Raw genomic sequence first — 14488 nt, 5'->3', positions numbered from 1 at the left:
CCATAAATGTCCAAGATCGGAAAACCCCTTTAAATCTTATGTTATATTACTGGACATCCTATTGTTACACTTTAAGAAATGGAAAATAACTGGTAGTCACTGTAAATTTGGTTGCATCACATTTTATATTCTATTTATTATCATTTAGGCCTGTGGAAACACCTTTTGTTGGGAGTGTATAGCTGTAATTTGAAAATGTAAGGATGGGAGAGTTAAAATTGCAGGAGGGTGAACATAAGTGGAATGGAGAAATTAAATACTGATAGATTTGTAATTATACTTAGGGTGTGTTCACACAGGCTATTTTCAGCCGTTTTTTTGGGCTGTAAACATCCCGAAAAATGGTTGAAAAATCAGCAGCAGAACGCCAACAAACATCTGCCCATTGATTTAAAGGGGAAATACGACATTCTGTTCTGGCGGGGCGTTTTCTTACGCCTCATTTTCAAAAAACGGTGCGTAAAAACAAGTGCATGTCACTTCTTGAGCCGTTTTTTGATCCGTTTTTCATTGACTCAATAGAAAAACCGCTCCAAAAACGGCCGTGAAAAACGCTAGTTTAATTTAAAAAACGGCTGAAAATCAGGAGCTGTTTTCCCTTGAAAACAGCTCCGTATTTTCAGACGTATTTTGTTACCCTAAGGGTATGTTCACACAGTTATGTTCACACGGGCTAGTTTCAGCCGTTTTTTGGGCCTTAAACATCCCGATAAACGGCTGAAAAATCGGAAGCAAAACGCCTACAAACATCTGCCCATTGATTTCAATGTGAGATACGGCGTTCTGTTCCGACAGGGCTTTTTTTTACGCCTCATTTTCAAATAACGGCGTGTAAAAAGGCGCCCCGTAAAAACAAGTGCATGTCACTTCTTGAGCCGTTTTTCATTGCCTCAATCGAAAAACAGTTCCAAAAACAGCCCGCGAAAAACACGTAAAAAACAGCTGAAAATCAGGGGCTGTTTTCCCTTGAAAACAGTTCCGTATTTTCAGCCGTATTTTGTTAAACAGCACGAAAAACATCTGAAAATAGCCCGTGTGAACATACCCTCAGACTTTTCTCAGAAATATATGTTCCCTGTTTCTTTATTTCCCAGAAACTCTGCATTTCCTGTCCATGGGCTGTTTCTAATATTACAACTCCGTCCCATTGACATAAACGGACAAGAGTGAAGTTTTTTTTTTTAAGAAAACAGCAGAACTTTTAGGGTATCTTCACACGGGCTATTTTCAGCCGATTTTCAGACCGTAAACGTCTCGAATAATGGCTGAAAACTCGGAAGCGGAACGCCTATAAAAGATCCGCCCATTTCAATGGGAAATACGGTGTTCTGTTTTTAAAAACGGAGTGTAAACAGCATGACTCGTAAAAAGAAGTTCACGTCAATTCTTGAGACGGTTTTGGAGCTGTTTTTCATTGACTCAATAGAAAAACAGCTCGAAAAATGGCCGTAAAATATGCAGCCAAAAATGCTAGTTTGATTAAAAAACGGCTGAAAATCAAGAGCTGTTTTCTCTTGAAAACGGCACCGTATTTCCAGCTATTTTTTGTTAAGCGTATGAACACACCCTTTTTTTTTAATGCATTTTTTTTTACTAAAAATGTATTAAAAGATAGTCTCTGACTTTTGCATAGTGTTGTATGTATGTATGTATGTATCCATCCAGGTAAGTATTTTAATACAAAAAGCCTTATCTTAAGGCCTGATTCACACGAGCGTATTTCACGTTCGTGTTACGATCGTTAAAACAACGGACGTCATACGGACCCTTTGCAATTCAATGGGGCCATTCAGACATTCAGTGTTTTTCACGCAGCGTGTGTCCGCAGCATGAAACTCACTGCATGTCCTTTTCTTGTGCGTTTTTTTGCGCATCACGCACCCATTGAAGTCAATAGGCGCGTGAAAACAACGGACAGCACACGGACGTCATGTGTGCCGTGTGTGATTCACGCAACAGTTGCTAAATAAATGTTGAGGGGAAAAAAAAACGCCTCCTTCAGTTAATTTTGCTGATGTAAAAAACTGGACATACGGATGACGTACGTGCGTAAAAAACGCAGACACGCACCGTACATGGATGTCACACGGAACTGCAACGCAAGAAAAATGCTGTGTTTTTTACGCACGCAAAACGGACACGTTCGTGTTAATAAGGCCTTAGACTTCATTCTACTGGTAAACAGCAAATAAATTAGGTTTAAAAGGCGGTACATACCTTTTGCACTTGCTTTTAATATCCAAATATTCACATCTGTTTTGGAGTCCTTGTGTAGAAATTCACAGAACTTTATGAGATCCTAAAATAAATAGATATGAATAGATATAGGGGAAAATATATGAAGACTGGCGTGATAAAATAATTCACAAAAATGTGCCAAATATATTAAGAGGTGCGCACCTCTTAACATATTTGGCTCATCTTTGGCTGTCTATGCGACAGAAATACAAATCTACGCCTGATTTGCACCATAAATTGCGCCAGTTTCTGGCATCAATCATGATAAATCTGGCTTTTCGGTGGAGGTCCCGTCCCCTTCAACTAAACCCCACCTATTTTCTTTACACTTTGAATGGAATATGAAGCCTGCAAGTGAATAAAGATAATAAATAGCATAGAACACTAGATTAGAAACGTGAATTTACAATTTACACTTTACTGAGTTGCATGGCCTAAGTGGTTTTACGTGGAACTATTCGCATTTACACATTGTATCATTTCCTACAAAACCGTTCATAACCTTTATGATCTGTTTATGATTTTTTGGTTGCATTTTAGGGAGGGAAGGGGAGCAAATGATGCAGTTGCAGTAATGTCATTCGATCTATGGCATATATAGGGTCAATTCACATGTTCAAGCTTTTTTCTTTAGGGTGCAGTGACACGTGGCATATCTGCTTTGTATTTACGCTGCGGAAACCAACAATGAAATCCAATGTGAAAAATATTCCGCAAAGCAAAAAATTGAAAAATCTGAGTTGCAAAATATTTTTCCTATTACATTGTAAAGTTTTGTGGAGTGTATTTTTACGTTGTGGAAATACAAGGCAGATGCACCTTGTGTGACTTAAAGGATCAGCCAGGACAACTCATATTAGAAATGCATTAAAAACGCACGCATTTTTCATGTTTTAATGGGGTTTTCTAAAACCACACTAAAATGACATGCGGTTTCTGTGCATTTTTGTCCACTTTTTTTCTCCACAAATCAGATGTACTCCCTCTATTATTTTAAATAGATGCATAATTTGGGCTCAAAGGACCTCTCTTATATAAGGTTTTTGTAAAATCGGTATTAATGTGGTTTTGTTTTTTTCCCGTAAAATTCTATGGGAGAAAAATTGCTTAATTTTGTTATTACCACCATAGATAGAGCATAGATCTGCTTCAGTTTTAAAAACTCTAAGGCCACGTGCATGATAACTGCAACAAATGAACTACACTTTTCAAAATGCAAATTAACCAGAACGTGTGAACATATGCCCTCACAAGATATGCCATAAAAGTCTGACAGGTGGGTGCTTTTTATAGGGAGAATTGGGGTGCACAGCTGTTTGTGTAACTCCCATAGACTTGAATGGAGAGTGCAATGCATATGTGAGGCTACGTCTCCATTCAAACTCTGCCAGTGCCCACTTCAGCTGGTTGAACGAGGTTCAGGAGACACCTATTGTCATGATAGCTAGGCGACCCTCACCCATCAGACATTTATGCCATATTCCTTGAATATCCCATATATATATATATATATATATATATATATATGTATATATATATATATATATATATATATATATATATTAGTCCTTCTCAATGAATTAGAGTATCATCAAATAGTGAATTTATTTCAGTAATTCAATTCAAAAAGTGAAACTCATATTATAAAGATTCATTACACACAGTGATCTATTTCCAGCATTTTCTTTTTTTAATGTTGATGATTATGACTAACTAGTCCCTCGTAAAATGTGAATATTGGGTAAGAGTTGAAAATTGGAGATACATGGTGTGACACTCTAATCAGCGAATCAACACAAAACACCTGCAAAGGTTTCCTAAGCCTTTACAATGATTGCAGAGGAAAAAACGGGATAATAAACGGCGCTGCTACTCAAGAATGATGCTTGGATTGGTTATGATGATATGATCTTTATTCAATAGGCTACGCGTTTCAATGCCGCACCGGCATCTTCCTCAGGCCTGATCATAAAGATCATATCATCATAACCAATCCAAGCATCATTCTTGAGTAGCAGCGCCGTTTATTATCCCGTTTTTTCCTCTGCAATCATTTCTATACGGAGACCCATTGGTGTGACCGTCTGGGATTTCGGCTGCATCAATTATCTTCCTACGTGACTGATCTTACTTCTTGTGGTAAGCCTACACCTGTCATTGCTTGACTCTTATTTTGGGCTTACTTACGCTATGTGGCGCCGTGTGTTTTTTCTTGTATTATATAAGCCTTTACAAGGACTGGTCTGCTGCTCCGAGGTCCAAAGTCCTGTTTTCAGATGAAAGTAAATTTTGCATTTCATTGGGAAATCTCAGTCCCGGAGTCCGGAGTAAGAGTGGAGAGGCATCAATCCAAGTTGCTTTCGGTCCAGTGTGAAGTTTCCACAGTCAGTGATGGTTTGGGGAGCCATGTCATCTGCTGGTGTTGGTCCACTGTGTTATATCAAGTCCAGAGTCAACGCAGCCGTCTACCAGGAAATTTTAGAGCACCTCATGCTTCCCTCTGCTGACAAGCTTTATGGAGATGATGATTTCATTTTCCAGCAGGACTTGGCACCTGCCCACACTGCCAAAAGTACCAATACCTGGTTTAATAACCGCAGTATCACTGTGCTTGATTGGCCAGCAAACTCACCTGATCTAAACCCCATAGAGAATCTATGGGGTATTGTCAAGAGGAAGATGAGAGACACCAGACCCAACAATGCAGACGAGCTGAAGGCCGCTAACTAAGCAACCCGGGCTTCCATAACACCTCAGCAGGGCCACAGGCTGATCGCCTCCTTGCCACGCCGCATTGATGCAGTAATTCCTGCAAAAGGAGCCCCGGCCAAGTGTTGAGTGCATATACTGTACAGACTTTTCAGTAGGCCAACATTTCAGTATTAAAAATAATTTTTGAAATTGGGCTTATATAATGTTCTAATTTTCTGAGACACTAAATTTTGGGTTTTCATTAACTGTTAGCCATAATCTTCAACATTAAAATAACAAAATGCTGTAAATAGATCACTCTGTGTGTAATGAATCTATATAATATAGGAGTTTCACTTTTTGAATTGAATTACTGAAATAAATTAACTTTTTGATGATATTCTAATTCATTAAGAAGGACTAGTATATCTATGGCGGAAAGACCTTTTAAAGCTTAATAAATTCTGTTCCAGATAATCTTCATGAGCATCAACAATATCAATAGTTTTCTATAACTCACTTTATTTCTGTGGAAAGATAACTGCACATGTAGGACTTCAACCTGCTTGTTCTTAAAGGGTAACTAAACATTCAACAAACTTTTGACATGAAAGTCTATGAGCCCATACTCTGATACATCGGCTTTCCAGAAAAAGCCAAACAGAAATGAAGCAGCACATCGCTCATACGAGCAAACACCACTTTGTTTTAGCGATTGGTGGGGGTCTCAGTGCTCCGACCCCACCAATCAAAACTTCTGACATGTCAAAAGTTTGTTGAACGTTTACTTATCCTATAAAAACATTGGGGGGAATTTATGAAGACTGGTGTTTCATTCACCAGTCGTAATCTAATACACGCTGGAGTAAGATGGCCAATTTATTAGCGGAGCACCCATCTTAATACATTTGGCGCATTTCTAGCTGTCCATGCGCCAGAAAGTCAAATATATAGATTTGCACTATAATCCACGTCAGATTCTGGCATAAATTATTGTAAATTTGTTGGTCCCAGTCACCTTCTGCTAGGCTCCACAGTCTTTTTGGAAAAGTGGCACGAACGTCGTATATGTGGCAAAAGGCTATTTTTTTTTTTCAAATTGCAAATTTAGACTATGAAAGAAAACTGGTGTAGAACATTTAATAAATTTCCCCATTGTGGTTCAAGTTGCCAAAAAGAATTTACTCATCAGCCAGAGGCGTAGCTAGGTTCTCCGGGGCAAAGATTCAGTTTGGCGCCCCCCCAACCTCTTTCCCGACATCTCCTTCCCCCTCGCTGTGTTTGTTTTCTCTACCAATCGACGTGTCATTTCTTTTTATGTAACGCGAGCATAAAATTATTTGTACATTTCACAAGCAATATGGTTCTATACACAACACCAGAACCAAGCTCGGTACATATATACAGCACCAGAACAAATACAGCTCAATTTAGTGCAACCCCTGCCGTATAGGTTTGTACGGCGTTAAACTACAGCTCCCAGCATGGCCCGAACAATGGTAAGGATATGCTGGGAGATTCTGTTTCACAAAAAATAAATCCTATCATAATCATACCACCCATCATCTCGCTGCAGATCATACAGTGACTACAGTGCTGATTAGAGGCAGAGTGAACATTTACATTAAGTGACTCACCGGTGACGTCTCAGATTCTAGTTCTTTTTTTCCATTTGGTCCAGACCTCTATGATGACTTCTCCCGGTCCATTTCTGCAGTTTGCCGCTCACATGTCTTCAGCTTCTCACTTTTCCAACATTTCTGCACCTATAAATAAATATAAAGTTATCATTATACCACACACTACGCCCCTAAATATAATAGCGCCATACACTGCACCTCTAATTATAATAGCACCATACACCGTGTCCCACACACACACTGTGCCCCCTGTAGATAGTGCCCCCATATAGATCACCCCTGTATATAGTGTCCCACAAATAACTCCCCCTATAGTGCTCTACAGATTTCCCACCCCTGTATATAGCCCCCTGTAGATATAGCCCACCCCTGTATATAGAGCTCTACAGATAGTCCACCCCTGTATATAGTGTTTCACAGATAGCCAACCCCTGTATATAGCCCCCCCTTGTACATATAGTCCACCCCTGTATATAGTGCTCCACTATACTATATACAAGGGCAGGCTATCTGTGGAGCACTATATACAGGGGTGGACTATATGTACAATGGGGCTATATACAGGGGTGGGCTTTCTGTGGAGCACTATTGGGGGAGCTATTTGTGGGATACTATATACAGGGGTGGGCTATATCTACAGGGGGACTATATACAGGGGTGGGCTATATCTACAGGGGGACCATATCTACAGGGGGACCATCTCTACAGGGGGACCATCTCTACAGGGGGACCATATCTACAGGGGGACTATATCTACAGGGGGACCATATCTACAGGGCTGGGTTATACACAGGGCTGGGCTATACACAGGGCTGGGATATACACAGGGCTGGGATATACACAGGGGGGCTATATCTACAGGGGTGGGCTATATCTACAGAGGTGGGCTATACATAGGTGGGCTATACAGGGGTGGGCTATATACAGGGGGAATATATCTACAGGGGGCTATATCTACAGGGCTGGGCTATATACAGGGCGACTATATCTACAGGGGGGGCTATATACTGGGGTGGGCTATCTATAGAGCACCATATACAGGGGTGGGCTATATCTACAGGGGGCTATATACTATATAGCCCACCCCTGTATATGGTGCTCTATAGACAGCCCACTCCAGTATATAGCCCCCTGTAGATACAGTCCCCCTGTATATAGCCCCCCTGTAGATATAGTCCCCCTGTAGATATAGTCCCCCTGTATATAGCCCAGCCCTGTAGATATAGTCCCCCTGTATATAGCCCCCTGTAGATATAGTCCCCCTGTATATAGCCCAGCCCTGTAGATATAGTCCCCCGTGTAGACAAAGTCCCCCCCCCCCCCCGCAGATACAGACACACACTTCTATTACAATTAAAAAATAATAATTTCAAACTCACCTTATTCCCGCTCCCACGCCGTCCGGCAGCCATGGAGACCTGCTATCTTCTGCGCAGGTCTCCAGGGGGTTGAACACAGCGTCTATGAAAGGCGCTGATTGGCTGGGCAGGATGACTTTCCCTGTCAGTCAGTCAGCGCCTTTCATCGACGGAAGCGTCACTGGTACAAAAGGTACCAGTCGCTTCATTCGTGGAAAGGCGCTGAATGGCCGGGCACGGAACGTGCCCGGTCATTCATTGCTTCTAATTGTACCTGTGTCCTTGCGACACAGGTACAATTATAGTGCAGGAGGAGGGGGCGCTGGCGCCCCCCTCTGAACTGCGCCCGGGGCACATGCCCCGCTTGCCCCCCCCCTAGCTACGCCGCTGCATCAGCTATATTTTGATGTGTGAAATGTCATAAATTTTAATTATGGAACAAAACTTAAAGATTGGTTAGATACTTTGCAAGAGAAAAAACACAGTAAAACAGTACAATCACACATACACACACCTAATCAACATTAGATCATCAAATCATCAAACTTTGCAATGAATGATTTTCTATAGATTTGTCAACTGTTTAGAATGCACAGCTGTTTGTGTAACTCCTATAGACTTGAATGGAGAGTGCAATGCACAATGTGAGGCTACGTCTCCTCAGTCATCTAGTTATATTAGCTATATTTCCAGAACTTTGTTCTATACCTTGGTCTCTTGATTGTCCCCTTGCTCTGAGTGTCTGCATTCAGTTTTCTTTTCAACTAGAAGGCAACAAAACTAGAAACATTAGATTTGGTAAAACCTTAATACCTACTGTGTAGATTATTTTTCTTTTTATTTACATGAAACAGCCCAATTTTTCCCATCTGCGAACACTTAGAGGTATTCAAAAATGATAAATTATCACCTATCCACAGGATAGCTGATAATTTTCTGATCGATGGGTGTTCCACCCCTTGGAAACCCACTGATCGTGAGAACAGGGGTCTGAACCCCCAGATCCTTCTCACTGTTCGATCAAAGTGAGGAGGGCATTAAATGGAGCGGCGGTCAAGCATGCGTGCTGCCACTTCATTCAATGTCTATGGAAATTACGGAAACAGCCAAGTACAGAATGTCACGATCCGTGGGTATGTGGACCCACTAGGCCGCACCGCCGTAGCAGAGTAGCAGCTGGCCAAACAACAGTCCTAGTACAAGGGTACCTTTGATATTCCAGACAGTAGCAGAGGCTAGGCACAGAAGAACTTGCAGGCAAATGACACCAGACATGGTGTATAACAGCAGGTGTGACAGGTGGCACAACATGACTCCAACACTCTAAGGAACGGGAACAAATATAGCACGGGATACAGAATACAGGTAGCAGGGCACAGAAACAACGGGAACAGGATAACACTAAGGAACCATTTGCTAAGACTAACATGGGTAAACACAACAACGCTCAGGCAATGAGTGAAAGAGCCCTTTTTATAGTCCAGGGTGATCATGGGCTAATTACCGATTTTACACATGTGCACGTACTGGCCCTTTAGGGCTGTGCGCAAGCGGGCGCATCCTACGGGAACCAGCACAGTGATGCGGAAGGGAGTGTCGTCGTTTCTCAGGAGATAGATGCCGCCCAGCACTCACTCGTCTATGGCCACGGCCCTCGAGGGGTAAGTTAGAACGACGGTCCGCTTCTGTGGACATTACACAGCGCTTGACAATTCTCCATTCAAGCTCCTCCTTACTGCAGTCCAGCAGTGAAGAGGATCTGGGGATTCAGGACTACCATTCTCATGATCAGAGTATGTTTTTTTTTTTGTTTGTTTTTTTAAAACATATTTTTATTGATTTTCTGAAGATTTTTCACATAACATAATATGCAATAAACTGTTACAGGAATATAATCACCTATTGCTGATGGTATGAAAATCACATTCCCACAATGACACTAAGCTCATAGTTGTTTACATCATTATGTGATAGTTATTGAAGGTCATTACAACAATTTCCATAACATTTGGTGTACAGCGTTAACAATGAATATCCCTGAGGAACAATGCATACAAAAACTTTTTTAATATAAGTATAAACATAAATAACCTAAACTGGAGCCACATGAAGCTACATTCCTAACCGAGTTGGCCTAAATATCATTTCAAAGTTACAGATATTATGTTCTACGCGCTCTCAACACTCCCAAGGTGCCTTGAGATCCTCTATCAGGTACCAAGGTGATCCCGTGAATGGATCGATCATTTTGCATAACTCCTCCCCCGAGAAATGCTCTGTTATGAATAGTTTCCATTTCCCAAAAAATTTCCCCCCTTGTGCATCCTTGTGTTTTAGAACATCCATTCTATCTAAGTAGAATAGGTTTTTCATCCCCTGTACAACCTCACTTGATTGCGGGATATCTGCTACCAACCTTTTCTGGAGTATGCATAGTTTTGCCACCATCAATGCCGCATGTGTAATGGGGGGCAAGTGGGTTACTTCTGTGTCGTCTGACCCTCCATCATGCTGGACATGTAAAAAAACTTCCATTGGCCCCAGGAGCCCCTTAAATCTGCTTATTTGTTGCATTAAAGATGCCATTTCTTTCCAGAATGGCTGTATTTTGGTGCATGCCCAAAACCCATGGTACATGTCTGTGCGAGGTGATCCACACCTCGGGCATGAAGTCTTTCTATCTGGTTTGGTTATGGAAGGGGGCAGGGTGAACGCATATATGGCATGATGGAGGATTTTTAAGTGGGTTTCTCTCCATTTCTCGTTTGTTATATGTTTTCTGAGATCTACCAACCCCATTTCCACATGTTTGGCAATATTAGGCAAGCCAAATAGCTTTTCCCATTTCATAAATGCCTGAGCTGGTGTCACCTTTAATAGTACTGGCTTTAGGGTGTTATACAGTTGCGATATGGACCTGTGGTGTGTGCCTAGGAACCATGAGTCAAACAGGTTGGGGTGGATCTCGTCGGATATGTCCGCCAGTTTCGCTTTGCATGAAGATAATATTTGATAATATTGTAGATGTTGGGGATGTTCGAAATTGTACTTTGTCTGTATTTCCTGTAGGGTCAGCCATCTCCCTTCCTGTTCCTGGAACATGTCTCCCAGTGTCGCTATCCCTCTCTCTCTCCATCTCTGGAGTAGCTGACTATGCCTTCCCGCCAACAAATCTGGATGCTTCCATATAGGCATGTGTTTTGAAATGCGATATGGAAGACCATAATGCTTACGCAATACTTTCCATGTGATAATGGTGTCCCGTAGTAGGGCCGATCTCTTAATGTTAGTGGGAAGGGACGCAAAGGCTGTATGCGCTAGAGCCATAAGATCCCATGGTTTTGCTAGCTGCCTTTCTAGGTTAATGTTGGAGTGGCATCCGGTACCCTGTTGCCAGTCCAGCAAGTGCCTGCTCAAGCATGCCAGGTTGTATCCCCGTATGTTAGGGAAGTTAATGCCCCCCTCTTCTTTTCGTAGCATAAGTTTTGCCAGTGCTATTCTCGGTTTTCTTCCCCCCCATATGAATTTAGTGAAGGACGAATTTAGTGTGTTGATATCCCCATGTTTGATACGTAATGGAATGGTTTGTAAGGGGTATAGTAGTTTTGCAAATCCCGACATTTTGACCAAGGCACACCTTCCCAGGAGTGAAAGGGGCAGTCCGTGCCACCTCAGAAGATCCGCCTGTATGTCCCGTATCAAAGGGGGATAGTTTAGATCATATAGGGAGCTAGGTGCCCGCCCCACCTTGATGCCCAGATACGTGATCTGTGACCGCACTATCTCCACATCTAGAGCATCCAATAGTCGTCCATGTCTACCCTCCTTCGGTCCCAGATCTAGCAGTTGGCACTTCGAATAGTTAATTTTATATCCTGAATATTCCCCAAAGTCACGTAGCGTCTGAAATACCCGTGGAACGTCCCGTGAGGGGTTTGCTAGGAATAAGAGTATGTCATCTGCGAACAGTGTTTCCTTGACCTCCATCTCCCCCACCGAGATGCCTCTGAACACCTCTGAAGATTTCAGATGTCTTGCCAAAGGCTCCAATGCCAGATTAAACAGCAATGGAGACAGCGGGCAGCCTTGTCTTGTGCCTTTATATAAGCGGAACGGCTGAGATAAAAACCCTGTGGTGCAGATCCTAGCATTAGGGGACTTATAAATGTGTCGCAGTAGGTTTAGAAAAGCCCCGGTAATCCCTACTCTGTCCAAAACCGCATCCAGCCACTTCCATCTAACGTTGTCGAATGCTTTTTCAACATCTAGCAAAAGCAGTGCTGGGCTTTCCCCATGTCCTGGACTGTGCTGCACCCTGTCTAGCACCGCCAATACCGTTCTAATATTGGTGACCGCCGATCTCCCCTTAATGAACCCCACCTGCTCGGGAGCTATGAGGTATGGCATTATATCCGCCAGTCTATTTGCTATGATTTTAGAGAGAAGTTTCGCATCGACATTTATTAGGGATATAGGTCGGTAAGACCCTGGTAGCAGGGGATCTTTTCCTGGTTTCAACAGAAGTTTGATATAGGACGTGTTTGCCGATGGTGGCAAACCTTCACTACCCAGGGCATTATTAAAGAGCGAAACCAGGGTTTTGGTCACCTGTTCTCTCATGGCTTTGTAAAATTCTCCTGAGAAGCCATCTGGGCCTGGGGCTTTGGAGTTTTTCAGGTTTCTGATAGCCCTATCTACCTCCTCCCTAGTAACCTGCGCATTCAGTATTTGCAGTTGATCTTCCGAGATGGCAGGAAGGGTGGTGCTGTCCAGGAGTGTAGCCTCTAACGGTGAGACAGATTCATCGGAGTACAGCTCCTCATAGAATCTGGCCAGTATGGAATTTATATGTGAAGGATCGCCCGTGATTTGTCCCGTGTGGTCCCTAAGTTTGGCTATGTGTTGTGCCGGGCGTTGTCCCCTGGCTACATTTGCTAGCAATCTTCCCGCCTTATTTCCAAATCTGTGTATTGTTGCCTCAAACTCGTGATTGCGGGTCATTTCTTTCTGAGAGGTCCACTCATCAAAGTTGTGTTTGGCCTGTATCCAGGCTTGTCTATTGCCCTCCGTTGGTTGGGAGAGGTATGTTGTGTATGCTGACCTTAGCGCACTGCTTGCTGCTTTAAATTGTCTTGCTATTTCCCTTTTTTTGCTTACAGAGTAAGCGAGAATCCTACCCCTCAATACTGCCTTCGCTGTGTCCCAGAAGAGGGAGGGATTATCTTTGTGCCCGTCGTTCTCGGATGCGTATTCCAACCACCACCCCTGCAACTGCCTTTTGAATGTATCATCTAGCGCTAGATGAGCCGGAAAGCGCCAAATAAAATCTGTCCCTCTCGGGTAAACCTCTTGAAGGGATATCATTATAGGTGCATGATCCGAGATCACCAAGTCCCCTACAGTAGAAACTCCTATTCGTTGCCTCAAGGGTGCCGATACGAAAATGTAATCTATCCTTGACCATGACTGTTGAGAATGCGAATAGTGCGTGAATTCCCTTGCGTCCGGGTTGCCCTCCCGCCATGCGTCTATTAGATGAGTGCTCTCTAATAAAGGTCCCAAGACCCTATCGTGTTTTCTGGGGGTCCCTGCAGAGATGGATCCCAACTCTTGAATTTTGTGTGACCTCCTATCCTCTCTGTGGTCTAGGACAGAATTGAAATCACCCCCTACCAATTTGTGTGGGATATCATCTGTTAGTAACGCCCTTTCCAAATCATTATAAAATTTAACGTTATCATCATTAGGTCCGTAAATGTTGTATATGCTTAGGACCCCACACGGAGTGTCAAGAACAACATGGAGCAAACGGCCTGCCGAGTCGGAATCTGTGTGTAGTACCTCGTGTACCATATTTCTATTGATCAAAATGAGTACACCTGCTTTACGACCACAAGCTGAAGAGCCGTAAACTGCACCCACCCACATTTTTTTCATGCGGTGGAAGTCGCTCTCCTCCAAATGGGTCTCCTGTAGGAGAGCAATGTCAGTGTGTAATTTTTTTAGGTGACGAAGAACCATCATCCGTTTATTGGGGGAACGGAGCCCCTTAACATTCCATGAGGTCACTTGCATATTCTAAATTTTTCTATAAGGATCAAATTTGAGTTGTTTTGAATATCTATTTCCGGGCATGTGCGCCCCGGTCCTATGGTGGCTGCTCGGAGGTCTCCGCTCCATGTTGCTCCTAAACCTATAACATTCTCATGTGCAAACAGTAAAAAAACAGTAGTATAACCAGTATCAACATAATACCCGACCAGCGATATCCACACTCTCTCTTGTGTGTCTCGCGTCATATTGGTATGCCTGACTTCACTTTTTTCTGGGTGAAGGCCCTTCCCCCTCCCCCCCCTCCTTATTTTTGTGATTTTAATGACCCTCGGGTGTTTCTGGACCATTCCCTTTGCCAGGGTGTCGTTAATGTACAATATCCTGCCATTTAGATATAATTATATAGCGTCTCTAGTATGCCTAGCCTTCGCGCCCCACAGTAAAACCACATTTGTATGTGACATGGGATATGCATACACACTCCATATTGCAAGTTATACTCATCAG

The sequence above is a fragment of the Rhinoderma darwinii genome, chromosome 1 (assembly GCF_050947455.1).
Source record: "Rhinoderma darwinii isolate aRhiDar2 chromosome 1, aRhiDar2.hap1, whole genome shotgun sequence".
NCBI classification, from domain to species: Eukaryota; Metazoa; Chordata; class Amphibia; order Anura; family Rhinodermatidae; genus Rhinoderma; species Rhinoderma darwinii.
Note: the sequence above shows the minus strand (reverse complement) of the source record.